This window comes from Phoxinus phoxinus, assembly GCF_949152265.1.
Source record: "Phoxinus phoxinus genome assembly, chromosome: 22".
Taxonomy (NCBI): domain Eukaryota; kingdom Metazoa; phylum Chordata; class Actinopteri; order Cypriniformes; family Leuciscidae; genus Phoxinus; species Phoxinus phoxinus.
The window spans coordinates 4,953,177-4,973,482 of NC_136897.1; the positions used below are offsets into that span (position 1 = coordinate 4,953,177).

Here is a 20,306-nt window from a genome sequence, read left to right on the forward strand (position 1 = left end):
TTCAGATGCTATTTTAAGGGCACATGCTTGGCCATAATGTAGCGTGTGCACAACACACACACACTTTGCTTCTCTCATCTACACAAACGCAGCAGTTCATATTTTTGCAAACCATACATAATTACAAGGAAAAATATGACCAAACGAAGGAAATCATTGTGGTGTCCATGAAGATGTGAAAAAATAGTTACTTGCGTTTCGCGTTTGATACTTGCGTTTCAGATCGTTAAAATAGGGCCCCATGTGTTGAATAATCAAAGTTTTTTGTGTTTTAAAGAAATGAGGTTTGTTCCAATCGCCCCTGATCTCCCCTTCTGCTCTCGCCTTGATGGAATTCGGCACAGTCAGCGTGCTAGACAGAAGCCTCGCTGTCACCTCTAAGTGTTCAAAAAGAGGTAGTGAGGCAGAAAAGAGGTAGTGTGGCAGAAAAGAGGTAGTGTGGCCGAAAAGGAAGCACATTTCATCAACTGTGTTCAACATCGCATGCTGACAAAGAGCCGGAGTGGTTTTTCGGTTAGAAGAGCTGGACTGTTTTCCATGAATGCAGGGCCAGGCAAATTCTCGGTACGGTGTCCAGCTGGCAGATCTGCTTTATCTGAAAATCAATGGTCCATTTTTTTATAGGGTTGGTGACAGTTATTTTACACACGGTAGTTCATGAATCCGTCTGTCAGATGGGGCTCATTTTCTCAGAAGAGAGAGAGAGAGGGAGGGATTATCTTAACTATTCTGACAGGAATGTAGGACCCACTGGTTGAAATTGAATCCTTTGCTAAAGGATATTATGAGATTTATATTTGGGCCATTAGTCTTAAATTCCTGTTTTTATATGTTGCCACTATTATTTATTTATATATTTACTCCTTGATTTTGTAATTCTGTGTTTTGTATCTTTTATTAAAAAGTTACATAATGGACATATAAAAAGGATTGTTTGATGTTGTAGTCATTAGGCTATATTAAAGGTCAAAGATTGATGACATATAGTATTTGACATTAATAGACATGTAATGAGTTTTTTTTTTTTTTAAATAGCTGTAGCAACGAGGTTTATGATACCTGGAGAAATTTGTTTGCATTCCTGTTCATCTCAAGGGTAGTTAGTGATTTGAAATGTGCCATGTTTGCTCATTGGCACTCAGTTCTGGGCACAAATGCTTTAGAGCCAATCACCTGAGCTGAATGAGATCTTGATATCTGTGATTGGCTAATAGCACCACAAAAATTCAATGGCAGCTTTCATTGGCCAAGGACCGCCCGACGCTGTCTGACTAACATGTAAAGCAACCAATCACAGTTTTGTCCCACGTCATATTTAGGGGCGTGAAAATGTAACATTGATGTCCCTACAATAACAGACCAGTGTGTAAAAAACTTTACACACTTCACATACTTTTGAAAATTCAGCGTTTAGTTGGATAAGCACTCGTTGTCATAGTTCTAAACACCACAAAGTTCTTCTTCCATAAGAGGGTTTGGCATCACGGCATCTTTGTTTCCAGGCGGATCGTTAAAGAACGCAACACACACGTCTCCCGGGCATCATGTAGAATTCAACCAATCAGATGATAACTTCGAAAATCCTGAAGCGTTTCCAGTTAAGTGTGCCATATGCATCAAACGTTCAGCCAGCGGGTCGTGACGTCTGGGGCTGAGACTAGGTTGGTTAGGACAAAACCTCTAAACATGAAAAAGATACCTTTTATTGTGACCTGTCAGGTCACTCGATATCATTTTCTCAGAATAAATAGCTACTTTTCAATGGCTGTCATCAAGCATGCTATTTTGACTCCAGAATGGTGAAGTTACAGTATCTACCAGTAGGGGCTAACTGACCCATGCTAACCAGCTGAACCCTCTTTGCTTTAATGATGTCTCCTGTATTGGTTCATTTAGATGTCTTGTGGTGGTTTCTTGTAGGTAAGATTTTGGCCCCTGAAGGGCCTTGGCTGGTCCAGACTGGCCCAATACTGGCTCCACACCGGCTGATGGATTTAGGTCTAATGTTGCACTCCCCTGTAGGTGATGGATAGAGGTGAGAGGGCGGTGGAGAGATGAGAGAGAGACCTGACCACCCAGGCCTGTCTTTACGAGGGTCTACAAGGAGTTGGCTGCAGGTCGTCTCAGAGGGTTCAACCGTTCAGATTCCTCAGGGAGATTCACGATCGGACCCTGCAGGAATGCGGTCGGGCCACGTGCCAGCGCACTTTTCCAGGTACACGAGAAGGGGAACCTTGTGCGAGTTGTTTTTTTATTTCCCTGTGTCTGATAAACCGTATTATGTAGGCCTGTTAAGCAGGCGTTCGCACCAGATTCCGTATTCAAGTTTCTAATAATCATTTCCTCTCAGGTTATGAAAAACCACCTGAAAGATGTTTAAACGACTGACAAGAAAAGACAACAAGCAAAGCAGACAGAAATTTAATTCTAGCTCTTTATTACTCATAGAGATTTACGGGTGATTGCTTTTAAGTCTTCTTCCAAGCCATAAAACTCAAAACGTTTTATGTTGGGAGGTGGACTAGGTGATATACTGGGCAGAAACATCAAACCAAAACAGGAAAAGAAGTCGGAGTCTCTTAAAATAAGGAATTCTGAGATGTGGGATGTCGTAGTACAGCTGGGTCTCGGGAGTATAGGTCATCCCTCTCTCTCTCTGTTTCTCTCCCGCTCACTCTCTTTATGGTTTTCTCTTCAAAAGTATCCTAAAACGCATGACCTAATTATTATTTTAAAGGCATAGTTCGACCATTTTTTTAAAATTCTGTCATCGTTTACATAACAGAGCAGAGAATACGATATTTTGAAGAATATTTCAATGGTCTTTGTCCGTACGTTGAAAGTCAATGGGGTCCAAAACAACACACTGACTTTCATAAGACATTTTCAAAATATCTACTGCTGTTTCATGGAAGAATTTTTTTTTTATTACGCAATTGGAACAACATGAAGATGAGTAGGTGATGAGATATTGAGAATTTATGAGTAATATGTGGGTGAACTAACTATAGCTTATATATTTGTTAGCTGAAGGTGATTGGGGATTCCTTTCTTAGAAAAACATTATGACAGAGAGGATGTTGCCTTTACTGTGGAACTCAGGCAGACCCACACATGCCACAATTTCATAAACTTCGTACACACTTACATAAACACATCCCCTCGGTTTCTTTTATTAGGGATCACAACAGTCATCAGTGGAGCTCCTTAGATCAGATATAGGTATGATGTATCTGGGCACTCACTGTTCTTCTGAAAACACAGATAAGGTAGACACGCAGGTGTATCTGTGAAATGAACCCTGACAAAGGTGACTGACAAAGTCTGATAACAACTGTATAAGATGTACAAGATGTTGCAATTTTTTCATAACACAAAATGATAGCAAATGTTTAAAAGAGTAGCTTGTTACACTTTAAGGTGCCCTTGTAACAGTGTGATTATACATTTACAGGAAATACAGAGTAATAAATGAGTTACATGTACTTACTACAGGGTTAAGATAAGGGCTTGGTTTAGGGTTAGTTGCATGCAATTATGAATAACTTACTGTTGTTACTATAAAAAGTACATGTAACAAAGACACTGTATAATAGGTCATCTTAAATGAACATTATATCATTATTTATACACACACACACACACACACACACACACACACACACACACACACACACACACACACACTACTGTTCAAAAGTTTGGGATTGGTAAGATACTTTTTTTAAAATAAGTCTCTTATGATCACCAAGGCTGCATTTATTTGATAGATTGAAGATTATGAATTAGTATTACAATTTAAAACATTGTTTTCATGTTTTCTTCCACATGATCCTTCAGAAATAATTATAATATGCTGATTTTCTGCTCAAGAAACATTTCTTGTTATTATCAATGTTGAAACCAGTTGTGCTAGTTAATATTTTTGTGGACACAATGGGACTTTTGTTTTCAGGATTCTTTGATGAATAGAAAGTTCAAAAGAACAGCGTTTATTTGAAATAGAAATCTTTTGTAACATTATAAATGACTTTACTGTCATTTTTGGTCTATTTGATGCACTTAATGCATCACTGTGATATTATAAATGATTATAATATGTTGCATTTTTATTACATGTGTAGTCATATTACAGATTACTCTGATTGGGACAGAGAAAGAGAACGAGATGTGCTCTGAATTTCCTTTGGGTGGAATTGGCATCATTGAGAGACATCATTGCAGTCCACTATATTTAACATAAAATTGTGCTTTAAGGAAGCACATATTGACTAGAAGTGGTACGTTGGCGGAAACACTGCCAGACCACTTTTTTCTTGCATAGACACAAGTTACACACACACATATGCACAAAAACTCATACACACACTTAACAGTTGGCAGTGCCGGTTTTATGCTGGGTTGTAGAATCACAGTGATCGGGCATGACAAGGCATGCAGTCTTATCCCACAGCAGCATGTAGAGGAGGCTTAGTGTGTGTGTGTGTGTGCGCGTGTGTGTGTGTGTGCGTGTGTGTGTGCGTGTGTGTGTGTGTGTGTGTGTGTGTGTGTGTGTGTGCGTGTGCGTGCGTGCGTGTGTGTGTGTGTGTGTGTGTGTGTGTGTGTGTGTGTGTGTGACGAGTAAAGCGAGATCTCGCCGTCTGTCGTTGGATCTGTGTGGTAAGAGATGGGAATATGTTGAATGGTGAAATCTTGACTTTGGACCGATCAGTGTGGATTTAGAGTTGCTTCCTGGCAGGATGGGCTGCAGCAGAGAAACACTCCTGACAGAATAATCACCCTGAGGCTTAACACATACACACATCCTCACATCTCATCGCTGCAATGATAAGTTCAGCGCAACACACACGCATATGCACATACATACACGTGCAGAGGCATACACACTCATGCTGAGGTGAAGAGATGACTGAGATGTTGTGTATTCAAATGTGCGTTTGTGTGTGTGTTCATCTATATGATCTCCACAACAAAATATCTTTGGAGTCGGTGCTAATCTCGTATGCGTTGATCCGTCCTCCTATCCTTTCTTTCTTCCATTTCTCTCTCCACACAGATTAATAAGACTCGGGCAGCCGCGGCTCTGACGTATGCTAATGGGCCTAGTGCGATTCAGAAGATCATAAAACTCAGATATTCCTTCTTATATAAGGCGCATAGACGTGAAGTGTGAAATGTTAAAGGCTTGTGTGGACTGCAGCAAAAAGAAGGCATGAAAAAAATTAACCGCAAGTCACAAAGCGCTCAAAGAAATGAATCTGCCTGGATGCAGACATGCAAAAAAAAAACAGCCTTTATACACTAGGGTGACCAGACGTCGCATTTCTTTCTTCTGTGAAACACAAAAGAAAATATTTTCCATAAAATGTCTGTGTTTGTTTTTGTTGTCCATAAAAAGAAAGTCAAAGGGGTCCAATGTGGACAAAAACAACTCTTCAAAAACATTCTTCAGAATGTCTTCATTTGTGTTCCACAGAAGAAAGTAAGTCATACAGGTTTGGGACAACATATGGTTAAATAAATGTTGACAGAATTTTCATTTTTGGATGAACTATCACTTTAAAATAAGTGTCATGAGTGTCCTTCTGGTATCATTTGTTGTTCAAATGGCCAAACAACAACTGTATTTCCATTGAAGAGTTGTAAGATCTCTTTCTCTACAGCATGTGCTTTCACGGTTGATTTTCTTTTAGCCACTGACGTAAATCAGTCACTTATGATGTTTTATTAACAAAGTTCTGGAGGAGCACGTTCAGATAATCTTCCCAATCAGCGCGAGAGTAGGCATACTGAAACTACAATTTATAACAAAATGTTTTATTTTGATAAATTTTGATTATTTTGATCTTTTGGAAATACTGTTATTCATATAATTACTTTAGTCAACAGCCAAAACAGCCATGAGCGTCTACAAAAGTATCATGATATCTGTGAAAAAATATATTCTTTTTTTTTTTACAGTTTACATGTTTTTCCCCCCATACGTTTCTGCATGGTGGTCGCACCACATGACTTAAGTTGGTGGAATAAAGTTATTTGTAATATTTTAACAAAATTTCTTCACTCATGTTTCGATATAAGAGATAATAAAACAAATTGTATTTTTTTCTTCATTGTGATATCAAGACAGTTGGTATCAGCCTGATATTACTGACTTTGCACCAAAAATCATAGTGAACCAATCACAGTGAATTTTATTTCATAAATAAAAAAATATTTAAAAAAATTATGTATTTAAGTCAGCATATGAACGTATAGTTATTATCAATGTATTTTTACATTGATTAAATGATCTAGCCACACACAAAAAAACTTAATGCCACATATATGAACATTCACAATCTACAGTCTTTCTCTTACGCGAAAACAGAGCAAAAGTATTAATTAAAAAATAAAAGCTCTGTATTAATTCCCACCCAAGCTTCCTGTTTCAAAAGGAAGTACATCAACACAGGAAAAGAAAACTGTGCTCGTTGAGCCATTTAATGGTGTCTTCTCTGAAGTTTAATCTGGTTTCCCTAATAGTCAGGCTCACAGCCACAGAAAAACATGATGCTGTTGTGCCCCCTCCTGCTTTACAGTATCTGAATGGCCTATCTTATTGCCCCACAGTATAGTGGTGGTTTTCTGTGCGAGAGCTGCTGGGTAACTGGAGACACTGCGCTCTCTTTCTGTGTTTTTGCAGGCTTTTACAGGTGCTCTGATTAGATTTGATGGGCCATTTGAATGTGCTGAGCACAGCCGGGCTCCTCCTGTTTCTGTCTGATAAGAAGCAGAGGTTGCTTTCAGAAGGCGGCATTTCCGCGACATTAGCCCCGCAGCGCTAATGGGCTTCGTCAGTGTAACAACAGGTGTTTATGCAGGGACGATCATTTTACTGTTGCTCTCTCAGTGAGGTGTGGTATCATCTGACCTTGATTAATAAACTGAGAGATAGTGGGATGGAGATGGAGGCATAGTGATGGGGGAAGAGTGGCATAGACACATTTAAAGCTGTGCAGTAATAGGGATAGAAAAATTCTGTCATCATTTATTGACCTGCTTGTTGTTCCAAACCTAGGATTTTCTCACTTGTGTGGAAGACAACAGGAGAAGTTTCTTCAGAATGTACGCGCTGACCAGTGATCACACTTTCAGAATCACCAGGAGGTCAAGCTCCAAAAATTACAAAAAATCTGTTTAAATTTTTGGGGATTGTGCATTAAATTGATAACAAGTGGCAGTAAAGACTTTTACACTGTCCAAATAAATGCTGTTCTTTTGAACTTTCTATTCAGCGAAGATTCCTGAAAGAGAAATCTATTCCATACAATTATTAAGCAGCACTACAGTTTTCAACCCTGACAATATTAAAAACTGTTTCTTGAGCAGATATTTAGCATATTAGAATGATTTCTGAAAGATCATGTGACACTGAAGACTGGAGTAATGATGCTGAAAATTGAGCTTCGAATACAGGAATGAATTACATTTTATAATATATTCAAATAAAATAAAAACTCGACAATATTAATATGGGTCAATATTAATATTGTTATCCCGACAATATTCAAAACTGTTTCTTGAGCAGATATTTAGCATATTAGAATGATTTCTGAAGGATCATGTGACACTGAAGACTGGAGTAATGATGCTGAAAATTGAGCTTCGAATACAGGAATGAATTACATTTTATAATATATTCAAATAAAATAAAAACTATTTTAAATAGTAATAAAGTATCACAATATTTCACAGTTTTTACTGTATTTTTAATTAAAATAAATGCCGCCTTTGTCATACTTCAAAAAGATAAAAAAAAATCGTATCCACCCCAAACTTTTGAATGGTATTATGCTTTAAGTACCATAAATGTGGTTCCCATTCAGTCGGTCATGTTCTACGTTCCGTCGGACTGACGTCATGGGCTCTCTGCCCGGGAGCCCAATCACCTCCAAGTGGTAACAAAACGAGCCAATGAACATTGGCTGGTGAGATTTGCATGCCAAGTCACAACCACACAGACATACGGGTATATATAGGACCTGCATTACTCACTTCATTCATATTTTGCTTTGAAGCCTAGCGGTTATACAGCGATCGCTCATTCCATTCGCCTTTTAAGAGAAAGAGTACATGTATAGAAGCACAAAGAGCAGACAGAAGTTTCGATCGCTGCATCAGGGAGTGGGCTTTTGTCCTCTGGAGAGGATAAGGAAACTGAGCTGCTTCGGATTCAGAGTTCACTGCCATGCTTTCCCGGGCTGCCGCGGGCATCTGGCTCGAGTGGAACCCTGGACCTGGCTGGACACCGTCAAAGTTAGCTTTCTCAACAGTATCTCCTAGGCTGGCTTTCAGCAACACTGTCGATGACTTTGCCCAGCAGTTCTCGGCAGTCCAGAAGCAGACGGAGGCCTAAACCACATCGTGCCCCGTCATGACACTGCCACCAAGCCGTCGTTGGCTGGCCTCCAGCCTGCTCATCGTCGAGGACGTCCCCCTGCGACTGCACCAGCTCCGGGAAGCCCAGAAGTATCCCGTCCACCCTGAGCCACCAGCAGGAAGGCGACGCAGCCTGTCCACACCGCTAAACCTTTGAAGCGCATATCAAAGCGGCCCTGAGATTGATGGACCAGAGATGGAGGGAGCCACGGGCAGGGGGTCCGTGTTTCGAGGACACATCACCTCCTCACGCCTGACCAGTCCCTCATGGGACCCATGGAGCCAGGTAAGTGCACCACACTCACCGCCTCTTCTCTACAGGTTGGGACCTGTTTAGCGCTTCCCATCCCGCTAGCTCATTTGGACAATCAGACTCGGCTATGCGATTCAATTCGCCAGGCATCCCCCCAGGTTCAGCAGTGACCCGTTTACCTCTTTGCCAGGCAAAGACACCCCTGTCCTGTGCAAAGAGATTGCAAAGGACGCAATAGAGACTGTCCCTCCGGCCCAGATGATGTCAGGATTTTACAGTCCGTACTTCATAGTACCAAAGAAGAGCGGGGGGCTATGGCCAATCCTGTATCTGCTTGTCTTGAACAAGCTTCACAAGCTCCCATTCAAGATGCTAATGCAGAAATGCATCCTTACATGCGTTCGCTCCCAGGATTGGTTTGTAGCGATCAACCTGAAGGACGCGTACTTCCATGTCTCGAATTTACCTTGAAACAGACCGTTTCTTTGTACATCAGTACAAGGTCCTTCACTTTGGGCTGTCCCTGTCTCCTTGTGTCTTTACCAAAGTCGTGTAAGCTGCCCTTGCCCCATTCAGGGAGGTGGGCATTCGCATCCTCAACTGAACTGCTTGAATACGTTCAGGCTGAAGACAGCAATTCCACTAAAGCAATTTCAGAGGCTCATGGGGAATATAGCATCTGCATCATCACCATCACACCGAGCTGTCGCCAAACATTCAGCCCGTGGTTGGACCTTGCCTTTTAAAGTGCCCGAGTGCCCCTAGAACAAGTGTCCAGGCATGTTTTTGTCACAACCGATGCCTCCACCACCTGCTGGGGTGCCATATGCAATGGGCATGCTGCCTTGGGCTCCTGGACAGGACCTTGACTACAGTGGCATATCAACTGCCTCAAGTTGCTAGCAGTACTCCTTGCCCTGTGCCAGTTCCAACTGCTGCTGCATGGCAGGCATGTACTAGTCCGGACGGACAACACATCGATCGTAGCGTACATCAACTGTCAAGGTGGTCTACGCTCCCGTTGCATGTCGCAACTTGCCCGCCATCTCCTCCTCTGGAGTAAGCAGCGGCTCAAATCGCTGCGTGCGATTTATATATTTGGATGAGCTCAATCGTGCGGCCAATGCTCTCTTACAACAGCTCATGTTCCCGGGAGAATGGAGACTCTATTCCCAGGTAGACCTGTTTGCCTCCCGGGAGTCTGGCCACTACCAGTTTTTTTTTTTTTGTATGCAATTATGCATTTTCCCCAGTGATCCTTCTCGCACAGACACTGTGCAAGGTCAGGGTGGACAAAAAACGTCTTGTTAGTTTTGCCGTACTGGCCCAATCGAACCTGGTTTCCCAGAACTGATGCATCTCATGACAGCCCCTCCCTGGCGGTAATGTGTGGGAAGACTGGCTCTGTGTCTTGCTTGCTGTGTCCCCCCTCTAACAGGGGGATACGAGCGCCTACTTGCTCTTCAGGTGAGTTCCCCACTTGGTGAACCCTGAGTTGAGTTCCTCCAGCATCCTTCGGCAGTCAGGCACAGCGGAGGCGTCTGACACCAGGCCCAGTATTCTCGTGTATGCCCGGCCGGTCAGCCCTTGTTTTGAGGCTAGATGCCCATATGATGTGATTCCCTGTTCGGTAATCCGATATGTGTATTGTCCGCGATACAGTTTCCCTCACGGTAAACCAGTGTCTTTCCCTGGGCGGTTCTGCTCTGCCTGATCTCTGCACCGGTAGCAGCTCCTCCCTGGCTAGGTAGGACCTACTGCGGAGATCTTCCATATGTAGCACTGCCCCACGGGTCAGTCCATATGTGTAACCTCCACACGTTACCTCTCTTCAGCAGGGTGAGGTCTCTGTTGCGTTCCCCTCCTTTGGGATCGGGAACGCTTCCCGAGCGTTATGGTCATGCCAGAGAAACGATGGGAATTGAGTTCCGAAGCATTCTGCCCTGGCGTAGGAACAGCAGCTTCGACCATCCCCAGAGTAAACCTTGTCCCTTCCAACCCGTTCGGTATGGAGGACTACCTCCTCGTAATTCATGGGGCGCTGGGTAGGTTAAGACATTGTGAGAGCAGTTGCCAAAAGGGCACGTCATAGCTTGCCAACATCTGTATCTCCAACACTTGTAACAGAGTTCAGTGGCTATGGTGCTTTCCATAGGGACCCCATGACGTCCGTCTGTCTAGGTTACTAATCTAACCCCCGTTCCCTGTAGGAAGGAACGGAGACGTTACGTCCCCCCTGCCACAGCACTGATCCACCGTTGAATGGCCTGGATCCTGTCTCAGCTCCTCAGCAAAACATGAATGAAGTGAGTAATGCCAGTCCTATATATACCCGTATGTCCGTCTGGGTGTGACTCGGCATGCAAATCTCACTTTCCAATGTTCATTGGCTCATTTTGTTACCACTTGGAGGTGATTTGGCTCCCAGGCGAGACCCCATGACGTCAGTCTGATGTAACGTCTCATTCCCTCCTTCAGGGAGTAATCTACATTATCATCCTTACATTAGTAATCTAGACGTTCATATGACTTATTCGAGTCTTCAAGATAGCACTGAATGAGGAACAGACTAAAAATAAAGCATTATTTATTTGCTAAAAAATCTTCCCCTCTGTTTCATTCATACTCGCATACCTTTAAATACGGTGTGTCAAGATGCATGAATACAGGATTTAACATCATTTGTTATTTGGCATCAAACTTGGCACAACATACCGTATGATTTCACATGTGGTGGTGCGAATTAATCAGTTAGAGATCTAATTAATGTCAGATTATTGCTGTAAATAATAAACATGACATCTGAGAACTACTTCAATATTTTTTTGGTCTCTGTTGTTTTGCTTTATATCCAGATGTTTGATTAAATCGTGGCTCCCTCTTACATCATACTCTAGAGAACTGAAGCACATTCAAACCTGCGCACACTTCGAAAAGCGCTTTCAAAAGATGTAGAATGAAATTTGCACATATATATGGAATGAAAGATATACAGGTTGCACTGCATGTTAGCTTGCTTTGTTTTGCTCAAGAGCATGATTTATTGAACTCCATGTCATGTCATACTAAAAAATATGCTTGTAATCACAGGTCGAGAGCTGTAGATCCAGTCGCACAAGCTGTTCGCAATGCTGTTTGTGAATGGAAACTATGGTTTTGGGAAACATCAAAGACTGCAATTTGAGAGCAGCATCAGAACTGGTAAGATAATTTAGTCTCACTACTTAAATGATTGTGTATTGAGCGTCTGCGATGCCGAAGTTTCAGTTTCATTTGTGGCAGTTTGCACATCGGCTTGCTGAAGAGATACTCAGCTACTCATCTGCGCAGAGGTGTGATGCGTCATATCTAGCTATAACATGTCATACAGCCTATAACAAACTTTCACATGTTTACTTTTTACCATATTGGGAGGAGTAAAATTTAAGTTTGTTGTTTCAACAACCAGATGCATTTACACGTGTCCAGTTTTGTCTCAGTGCACCTCCTGAAGTGGTTTGAGTGATCGGATTTAAATCCATCTCGAAAGTGCTTCATAGGGCATTTACACCTGGTCTTTTGACGATCGGATAGCTACCTGATCAGAGAAAATGCATGAAGTGGCCAGGTGTAAACAGGCCCAACAATTCCATTTGATGACGCAAGTCGTGCTAAAATTACACATTTCAGCTTCGAGCTACTTTCTGCTATTAAAGCTTGCCATTATCTATTGCTCCTGTCCTTGTAGAGATTTCTCATCCTTTTTCCTTTCAGGGAAAGACTTTTCAGCGCACACACACACACACACACACACACATAACGGCGACCTTTGCTCCCTGGTAAAGCTGCTAATAAGCTTAAATTAGTGTCTAACAACTTGGAAACATCAAGTGCTTGACTGCTCAACAATAATGACATCTGCTTCACGCAATTCAATTAGTGCCACAAACACTAGCAAAAATAGGTCTTCAGAGATCGAGGGAAAGAGAGAAGGAGAGAACGACAACGAGAGGGAGCCTCAAGGGCCTTGTTTGTCAGTGCATTTGTGCCTGTGTATGTGCGTGTTTGTCATTGTGTTACCCACTGCTTTGGCTGGAAACTGTCACTGTCTGTGTCTAATCAGATTGTGAGAGCACCAGTGGCTAATGCAGACTGCTGCCATCAAGTTGCCCATTTAAAGCACAAATGATCTGATTGCTGGAGTTTATTAGAAAATGGAGAGGCGAGGCTTACAGTGTTGCCTCCAGCCTCTCTCTCTCTCTCTCTCTCTCTCTCTCTCTCTCTCTCTCTCTCTCTCTCTCTCTCTCTCTCTCTCTCTCTCTCTCTTTATCTCTATCTTTCCCTCTCCTCCCTCTTTCTCTGGGAGAGAAGGGAAGTTATACGGCCTTTACCTATTTAGTTCCATTATCAGTACTTTAGGTTAGAGATGTTTTAATGTTTTAATGTGATTTCGGTCCATGGTCGGAAGTGCCTGATCACTTCCTCTCAGTCTGATTAAAGGCATATACACAGATCAGGTAGCGCCACCACTGCGACCTCCACACACCGATAGTGTAACGGAGTAAAAACAGAAATCACGAGTACGTCATTTTTAATTTTATTACAGTTTTTCCCACAGGACCTTACAGTAATTGAACTAATGTCTAATTCTCCCCCATAATAATCTGAAAAGCTGCTGGAGGCATTAAAAGGATTTTCAAATGTTACTATTTTACTTTTTTTGGCTACATAAATACTCCTAATTTTAACATGCATCACTATTTATAGTTTGCTAACTACCAGTGTCCCAGTGAGTAGCAGGAGTAGCAGACACTTGTTCTTTGCCTTTTTTCCCCAGCACATATTTTAGTAATCATCATAATTTAGGTATCATTTGAACACGGACACATTTACAATTCCTTCTGCAAAAAAAAAAGTGTGTGTGTGTGTGTGTGTGTGTGTGTGTGTGTGTGTGTGTGTGTGTGTGTGTGTGACATAAAGGAAATAAAAGGGACAAAGGAATGGCCTGACTGATTTGAACCAGTGCCGTCCGCTTTTTTTATTATTATTTGGGCTTTTGGCTTTTTTTCCAACCAAAATTATTTGTAATCCAATACTTTAAAACAGCGCGCTTAAAATGTCCCTACCACCTGACAAATATCACTGAGATATCAAGTCAAGTGAAATTTATTTGTATAGCACTTTTCACGATACACATCATTTTAAAACAACTTTACAGGAAATCATTCTGTTACTATGTGACAGTGCTTTACCATTCGCTGGCTTTAGGGCAAAATGTAATGATGATACGATTTCAGATACAATTTTCTACATCCTTCGGTAGTAGATCAACTGAAGCAATATATATATTGTGTTGTCTAGCAGTGTCTAGGGCACATGTCTATAAGTTCAAATATTGATATAGAGATTTATATTTTGATCTGATTTTTTCTAAGCCAGAATAAGCAATTCTCAAAAAGTATTCCTGAAAATATGCTCGTTGTCGCCAGTGAAAATTCTGGAAAAAGTCTGAAAAGTCGGGTACATTCAAAAGTCATTAAGTTGAGATAATGGCCGATTTTGTTCTACGCTGTAAGTGAGAGCATACAATCCTCAAATGAAAATATGACAGCATGGTTGTCAAGTAAAAAATAGCCAGTTGTCAAAAAGACTAGTTTAACATTTTCCAAATGTTATTTTCAGTCATTTAAGTGATGATGTTGATGACCAGGCAACAACCCAGTCTCATGTTGAACTTGTAATAATTTACAAGTTAAACAGATGGATAACTCATAAGATACAATATGGTTGTTTTTTACAAAATGTACAACATTTACTTACATTGAGGAAAAATCAAATGGCCCAACCTAATTTGGCACATTATCACATTCCAGCAATGCATTTTCCTAAGCCTAACCCCTAAACCTAACCAAGAGGCTAATTTTGGATCTTACCACACCATTTTCTGCTGGTTTCCCTAAAACTGGACAAAAAGTATAATAAATGTCAATCACTATTGACTATTTACAATGTGTTGTATTTATACTGAACTTTTTGTCTTTTTTGGAGCTTTTTCAGTTCTCAGTTCTTTCCCAGTTAAGGGAAAGTAATAGAAAAACTTCCCTACGCGATATCCGCTTTGTGTAAACGGGGTCTAATTTTTTTTTGAGCGTGTCCTCTTTCGTCCACTTCCAGAGGTAGTCAAAAACACATTTGACCGGATTGCTTTCGTAGTGTAAACGCTCTTGTGTTCAAACAGCCACAAAGTCCGCCTACTCTCTGTCTACTGACCGTTTTTAATTTCTTATTTTTTATTTTTATTTTCAGAAAATTAACGGTTTTAGACATACCGTTTCTTCTCAACAGCTACATATTTCAGAAGCTGTGGACAGCTAACACATCCAAACACAGCTATTTAGTTGTCTTTTGGGCAAAAACATCTGTTCTGGGTCCTACTCTGCTATGCAATTAGGACTTCACAGCTCTCGCTGACGAAAGAACATCAGTCAGCATGGAAGCACTGCACTTTGCACATGAAGAAATGTAAGCTCGCTCCATCATGGCAGCTTTTGTGTGAGTGAGTGAGAGACTCTACATGTGTGTATTTGTCATCCTCGGCGACCTTGGAGAGATCCTGGGACAATGAGCACCTTTATTCCCAGCAGTCCGCCGCTAACACCACATCATCACGATGCCAGGTGGAGTAATGAAGTGTTTTCTTTGGAAGCGAATGAAAGACCTCAGCTATTTTTGTAATCCGTGCTGTGCCACATCATTGTGAGGAAAATGAAAATACATTTTAGTTTGTTTACTTGTTTGTGGAGAGAGTTTTTTTTTAGCAAATGTGTAAAACAGCACATATAAATAGCCACAAGTGTATATTAAGACCTACTATGGATTTAGTTGGTCAGGCGCTTGTTTGCTGGGAGAGTCTTCCCATAATGCACTGTGTAAAACCTGTTATGTGATGGTTGTTTTTATCCTCGTCAGTCATTTATGTGTTTACACGTGTGCATGTTTGTATGTGTCTATATGTGTGTGTGTATGCCACACTGTCCCTTTATAACTACCCATCACCCCCCCCCTCACCCCGCCTCCTGATCTTTATCAACACCCTGATTTTATTTGGCAGTCTCGGCTAATCAGAGTCCAACATCTGGGCAGTTACCATGGTTACAGGACAGCCGGGGTGTGCAAGAGAATGGTAGGCGATCGACAACCGTGTCCCCAGAGAGAGAGAGATGGAGAAGGAAAGTGCAACTGATGGACAAAGAGGTTAAAAAACACATTCACATAAACACTCCCATTCACAAAGCTTTACGTAGACTTCTACTGCTTTTATATCAAGCTAAAAAGAAAACTTTATGGATTTTTAGAACCAAGAAACAACATTAGTTACCAACGTTGGCTCATTGGGAAAACGTGCCTGTGGCGACCTTTCTGCAAATTTTGTGTCGCTTTCAAAGTCAAATGTCCAGTAATGGCACTAAAAGCACATTCATTTGATCCAAAACAGACGGACGTTACTGGCAACGATTTTTACGTCGTTGTCGAAACTAATGCAGTAGTTCTGAAATGAAATATCCGGTGAGTGGCGCTAAAAGGTTAAGCTAACACTAAACCGAACCATTAGTGAAAACAAAAACAAGCGTGAGATAAAAACATGATAAAAGCATGAGATTTACTGAAGCAAAATTTAAATTTTTAGAAGTCTTTGAGCTCTTTTATCGTGACTTGTATTTTTACGGGACTCCTGCCTGTACCAGATGAGCTATCGGGCAAGTTTACTACGCCAGAAAAGACGTAGGCCTACATATGGAGCTGATTATGTGATGCAAACATTGAAATCTATTAGTTTACAAATCATGCCCTATCGTAAAATGTTTTGAGGACATAAGTATTGTATAAAAAAAAAACACTTGCAAATATGTCAATGATCTTCCCCTATTATCATAATTTGTGTGAACACATGAAAGTTGTTGATGTTTTACTGCCTCTAGCGATCATTTCAACTGGAAACTGCAGTGAATTGTACAGTATTTACAGGTAAGTTTATTGTGGTTTTGCAAAAATGTAGGTAGAGGCATGTTTTTTTCCAATGATGATATTTATTTATGATTTTATTTTCCAGTTGAGGGTGACTCCGGTGGGATGTTTTGTTAGATTTAGCTTCACTTCTGGGGACAAACGTATAGCTAAGTAAACTCACACACCACACAGGATGACCTGTAACTTGGGTCATCTCATTCCCCTTGAGCCAAACACCCCACCCATACAACACACACCCATGGGAAAGGGTGCGGTAGGCAGGCGCCGTGTGTACGCGTGTGTGTTTGTGCTTTTATGTGTGTCCGACAGCCTCTTTGCTTAGCATGGGTCACTAAAATGTCTGTATCCCAGCAAGCAATAGCCGTCATTTCACCGTCTAGGTTAACTATAGACCCAAGATAGTGTGGCTATGAGTTACCCACTTCTAGACAAAATAACTTTGAATTTGGTTACATTAGTTTTTGCCAAAATAACTTGCGAGATGTATGATATTCCATCATGTAAGCAAAGTCAACAGTGATTACAAGGTGTTTGGTTTCATTTCGTTGACATGTTCATGTTCTAGATGACTTGTGTATTCTTGGGCTATGGTTAGACGTCTATTAAATTTTCACTGATATCCCAAATTTTTGTTTTAGCCTGGACGTCAGCGCTGTTTTTTGACTGCTATTAGACGTTTTTTAAACACAAAATTGCTTGCTGGGATGTAGGGTCATTCAGATTCGTTTTGGCTTCTAAGGTTGTGTGGGCTAGAATGATCTTGTAACTAAAAAAGTATAAGTTTGAACCTCCCAATGGGTCATGAAGCAACCATTGTAACCCTGAAGGCTCTTAAGCTCAGGTGTTTCTCTGGACAAAAGCATCTGCTAGTGGTATCTTACTCGACAGTTTTTTTTGCTCTTGTAGTAGAAAAGTGTAATGTCCAGTTTTTACAGTGGTAGTTTTATGCTTTACTGTTCTGTAACACAGTATGCTACAAGACACCACTGCCAATATCAGTGGATAGACACACTACATTTAGCATAAGTCATCATATAGTTTGTATATAGATGGGGTCATTAAAGGATAATTCCGGTATTTAACACCTTGAGTCTATATTGTAGTTTGTTTTGGATGAACAAGAGTGGTGGACAACATTTTTTTGACAATGGTTCCTCTCTCGAGTTTTTGACTATAAAAGAATTGGCCATGGACCCATTTAACATTGGAGTCAATGGGCATGTCCGAAAATGTCATTAAAAAAACCTTTAACATTAGTTTTCAAAACTGTGCAACTCACCGAGTGATTAGTGATGTTAGTTGATGTTCCAGAAACAAAAAGTGTTGCGAAATACAGTTTCTGTCGTGTTTTATTCGTCATTTTGTAAAATCCCAGTGAATTCTGTTGAAGGACTGAGTGCTCGTTAATATAAATGCGCTACCGGAAACGGAAAGGGGGCTGTTTACATTTGGTCGATGTAGTCTTTTTGCTCGCTTCCGTTTCTCATAAGGCTAGGGAGCAGAGCAACTGTGCTCCGGGAGAGTAAGCGAAATAAACAAACAAAACCTTCATTAATTGTTACTTGTAATATGAAGTTGAACTCGACTGTGACCGTGAATGTCCCGCGAGACATAAACATCGGTTATCGCCATCAAGTGGTCGGGAGTGTGCTAACGCTTCAGATTCAAATATTGAGCGGAAGTTACACGGTTGTGAAGTGTCTGAAAAAATAGTTCCACTATAGCAAAATAAACGGATTGGAATCATATATTGCGACGATATATTGTTTATAATCATCAACGAACACCACTAACCACTCGGTGAGTTTAACAGTTTTGTAAACGAACATCATTGGCTGTTTTAATGACATTTTCGGACATGCCCATTGACTCCAATGTTAAATGGGTCCATGGCCAATTCTATTATAGTCAAAAACTCGAGAGAGGAACCATTGTCAAAAAAATGTTGTCCACCACTCTTGTTCATCCAAAACAAACTACAATATAGACTCAAGGTGTTAAATACCGGAATTATCCTTTAAAACATTTGTTGTCTTTATGATGTCAGTGTTTCCCACAATGATGGTAAAAATGCTTTGTATGTAGATGTGCTATAAAATATACGGTCCCACTTTATATTAAGTGGCTTTAAGTATTATGTACTTACATTGAAATTTACAATTTGATACAATGGACTTATTGTGTACATACATGTTTTTACATTGTACTTACTTATATTTTTGAAATACCTGCATGTAATTACAGCTGTAATTAATGTATGTAATTACATTTGTAATTACACTGTTGACCCTTCCCTTACACCTTAACCCACCCTTAAACTTAACCCATACCAGCACACCTGTCCCAAACCTTACCCGTGTCACACCGCAATAGCAGCAAAAGTGTTTTACAATAAAACATGAACACAATAAGTACATTGTACTTAAAGCCACTTAATATAAAGTGGGACCAAATATACATATGAAACATTTTACCACTTTTGACCAGGGGCGGTTCAGCGAAAAGAGGAGGCGTGTTCCGGCGTAAACGTTCCCTGCTGCTATTTTGCAGTTTGAGAAAACAATTCCGTCACTGACCAGGAAAGCCTAGTCTAAAGTCAGTGGCGCGTTATTCAGATGCTATTTTAAGGGCGCATGCTTGGCCATAATGTAGCGTGTGCACAACGCATATACACTTTCTCATCTACACAGACGCAGCAGTTCCCATTTTTGGAAACCATAAAAAAATATTACCACACGAGGGAGATCACTGTGGTGTCCATGAAGATGTGAAGAAATAGGCGTAAATCTAGCTTACACATTTACCCAAATTATTCAGGCTAATTGTAGTAATGACGACGGATCAAACCTGTTTGATCATTAGTGGCAAGACACATCAGTATATAAGGACATCTGACAAAGTGTGTTATCTGTCAAGAACCAGGAAACAGGAAGACTGCGAAATCACCGTTACCATCATGTAAGTTGCGTGCGCTGGCAAATCCACTGTTATAATAGCAATCCGCCATGGAGCAAGCGCGTCTGCCCTTAAAGGGAATGTGAGATGACGCTCTGATTGGTTTATTTCACATTACGCCCAAACTCATATTACCTATGAGTAATGAAGCGACTTCAGACCAACACATTTTAGATTTGCGTTAGATTTTGCGAGATACGCCCACAAAGTTACTTGCATTTCGCGTTTGATGATTGCGTTTCAGAACGTTCTGTGTATTCTGTGTATTACAATATTTTATGTACACTATGTAAAAATAGCAGTAGGCCTATTTTCTTTGCAATAAAGTGTAAATAGTATGATGATGCTAGAATAGTAGAATAGATGCTATTTATTCTTATAAATAGTAGCAGATACTATTTGTACCTCAGTGTTGTTGTACATTAAACCGTATGCAATAATAATGTAGAGTGTATATTATTATATCTATTAAAATGATTAAATGGATGCCTTATTGGGACAATAAAGCCCTCCCTACAACTACCCATAACCCTAATCGATAAACAGTTTATTATTAAACACACGTTATACTTTATTTACACTTTTCTAATATTTTTTTTGTTTTAATTAAAAATAAATACCTTTCCGATCCGATATGTGATGGGAAAAGGGAGTCGAGCGAGTTCGGCAA

The 20,306-nt window shown here is 40.7% G+C and overlaps 1 long non-coding RNA gene across 1 annotated transcript in view; it reads left to right on the forward strand.

The window, feature by feature from the left end:
• Nucleotides 1-15,442, forward strand: part of LOC306990728 — a 140,764-nt gene extending 125,322 nt beyond the window's left edge. Inside the window, exons 3-4 of the long non-coding RNA XR_013795921.1 lie at nt 11,765-11,875; nt 14,960-15,442. This is a non-coding gene — a long non-coding RNA (uncharacterized lncRNA). The remainder of the gene's footprint in view (nt 1-11,764; nt 11,876-14,959) is intronic.
• Nucleotides 15,443-20,306: the final 4,864 nt, after the last annotated feature.